Here is a 3364-nt window from a genome sequence, read left to right as displayed (position 1 = left end):
AAATTAAAATTACTGTTTGGAAGGCTTTACAATGCTAAATTCATGCATTTTTTTCATCCACTCACTCAGCAAATACATATGCAATGACTAGTATGTGCCACGTAACATTTACAAAGTGGGGAAATAATCACATTTGAGTCCTACATCCTCCCTGCTCCCACTAGACCTATGTCATGATAGTGTTTACTGTAATTAAGATAAACATTGTCCCTGGGGGCAGGTGGCTCACACCTGTAATCCTAGCTACTCAGGAGGCTGGGATCTGAGGATCGCAGTTCAAAGCCAGCCCAGGCAGAAAACACTAGAAAAACAGGAAATGGAGCTGTGGCTCAAGCGGTAGAGCACTCGCCTTGAGCTTAAGAGTGCAGGGACAGGGCCCAGGCTAAGACTTCAAGCCCCAAGACACAAAAATATTAAATAAAGAATATATATATAGTCAAGCTTATTAATGTGCTAAGGCAGACTTTAGAATACTTTTATGATTTAAATATATAACTTCTATCTTTTTGCCCATGAGTTTTGTATCAGCAAAGCAATTGCTAAAGAAGGAAAAGAGGACAACTAAAATCATATTTAACTCAAGTAATTAAATTCTGATAGTTTTAGTTTTTTATTTCACATCACTCTAAACTTGTAACTTTATCAGCCAACCTGACTTCAGATTTCAAAAAAATATTAATTTACACAATGTTCTCAAGCAGGCTGTGTTCCACATACCTTGTGGGCATATTTATTTAAATTCTAGGCAATCTATGAGCTAGGTGTAAGTATTATTTTCATTTTTAAAATAAAGAAAGGAAGGGGTATAATGTTAATATAGGTGCCTTAGGTTATACATTTATAAAAACCAGAACTCATAATAAAAATAGGCAGAAAGGTTCTAGAATCCCATTACACAATTAGGCATATGAGGGGAAAAGACAGAGTAACTAACAGGAACCCCTTTTAGCTTCATGGTATTGGCACATTCTGTTTCCCTCTCCTATAATAGAGTGCCTATGAGGTAATTTGTAAAGAAAGGCGACCAATTTTCCTCAGCATTGGAAGCTGGGAGGGTAGAAGCCTTTCTCTGGTCTGTGGACAGAATTGTCTTGCTGCATCACAAAGTGGTAGAGGACTTCACAGGAAGAAATTGAGAAGCTGTGTTGCTGATGAAGTTCTCTCTCTCTTCTTATAAAGTCTTTGGTGGGGGGATGAGGTAGGGAAACCCTCCTGACCTCATCTAATGTGATAGATAGGATTAGGAGCCCCTAAAGGCTTACATCTAAATATCACTAATCTGAATTTGAGTATCATGTTTCCAGTGTATTAAATTTTGCACTAAATTTTGCAGGCTTCCCTAACTTAGTCTTTAGATAATTCCTATTACTTCATTTGAGGACTAGTTATATTGTTCTAAAGTTACTTGTATTTTATCAGTCAATGTGACTTTAGATTTAAAGGAATTTTAGGTTATTTTTATACTCTGTGTGTGTGGGGGGTGTGAGTGTGTGTGCACAAGTCTGGTATCCCTGAGCTTTTATTTCCCTGAAGACTAGCCCTCTATCACTTCAGCCACAGCTCCACTTCTGGCTTTTTGGTGGTTAATTCAAGATATGAGTCTCTTTGACTTTCCTACCTGGGCTGACTTTGAATCATGATCCTCAGATCTTAACCTCCTGAGTAGCCAGCATAACAAGCATGAGCTGCTCATGCCCAAATTATTGTCATTGCACTTATAAATTTAAATATTTATTTGTGTATTTAAGGAGAAGTTAACAATATGAAATGCAGAGATTTTTATTTTATAAACAATTATAGTGCTCTTTAAAGACACCTTATAGAGTTCATTCTGGTGCAGGAATCCATCTTTAGTTTTCTACAGGTGATTAACCAATTTTGCCAACACCATTTACTGAAGAGGCTGTCTTTATTCCATTCTATTTTTTAGCTCCATTATCAAAGATTAGATGGCTATAGGTCTGTGGGTTTATTTCTGGGCTTTCAATTCTATTCCGTTGGTCCTCAGGTCTCTTCTTGTGCCAGTACCAAGCTGTTTTGATATCTATAGCTTTGTAATACAGATTGAATTTTGGTATTGATATTCCTCCAGCATTGTTGTTTCTGTTAAGGATCGTTTTTGCTATTCCGGGTCTTTAATTGTTCCATATGAATTTTTGGAAATGGATCAAAGACCTTGCAGTCAAAGCAGACACCCTGAAAACATTACAGAACGGAATAGGAGAAACCTGAGGTCTCCTTGGCACAGGCTGAAATTTTCTTAATAGAGACCCAGAAACACAAGAACTCAAAGAAAGGTTGGACAAATGGGATTACATGAAACTGCAGAGCTTCTGAATGGCAAAGGACATAGCTAGCAAGATCAATAGAAAGCCCATGGATTGGGAGAAGATCTTTCACTAGCCATAAAATGGACAAGGGTCTCATATCTAAACTATACCTGAAACTCAAAAAATTAAATCCCCCAACAACAAATCCTGAAAGAAACAACTGCCCAATAAATAAGTGGGCTAACGACTTAAAGAGAAGCTTCTCTGAAGAGGAAATAAGAATGGCCAATAGACACATGAAGAAATGTTCAACCTCTCAAGCCATAAAAGAAACAAAAATCAAAACAACATTGAGATACCAGCTCACCCCAGTGAGAATGGCTATAATCAAGAACTCTAATAACAACAGATGCAGGAGGGGATGAGGACAGAAGCGTATCCTACTCTGCATTGTTAGTGGGAGTGTAAACTTGTTCAAGTAGTATGGAGGTTCCTCAAAAGACTCCATATAGAGCTCCCTTATGACCCAGCAATCCCACTTTTGGGCATTTACCCAAATGATCACAAACAAGACCATACTAAAGCTACCAGCACAACTATGTTTATTGCAGCATTATTTACCATAGCTAAGCTATGGAACCAACACTGATGCCCCTCAGTAGATGAATGGATCATTAAAGTGTAGTATATATACACAATGAAATTCTATGCCTCCATCAAAAAGATGTTAGGAAATGGAAAAACTTGGAAAAAAATATTTCAACAGGTTTTTTTTTTCCCCTTCCCATCCCTCAATCAGATAAACTTATGTGTAATACAAAGAGTATAGACATCAAAAGCAGTGAGAATAGGAGGTAAAACAAAGGCAGGTGAGGAGGGTGAAAGAAAATGAAATAACTGCATGCAGTACACTAAGAAAATAACCATAAAAGACCTTCATTTCCATAGCTTGTAGATCATTTTGATTAGCATCATTTTATAAGGTCATATGTACGTAGTTATTGAGCTATTGTGATCTTCTGGTAGAACTATCCTAGACATATCCTATCCTAGTTTGGCAGAAATCTGTCACGATAATTTTATATGTTCTCACA

The sequence above is a fragment of the Dipodomys merriami genome, unplaced genomic scaffold (genome assembly GCF_024711535.1).
Source record: "Dipodomys merriami isolate MVZ:Mamm:240054 unplaced genomic scaffold, mDipMer1.0.p SCAF_10, whole genome shotgun sequence".
Classification (NCBI taxonomy): domain Eukaryota; kingdom Metazoa; phylum Chordata; class Mammalia; order Rodentia; family Heteromyidae; genus Dipodomys; species Dipodomys merriami.
The sequence above is the reverse complement of the archived record's forward strand: the minus strand, read 5'-3'. Positions refer to the sequence as shown.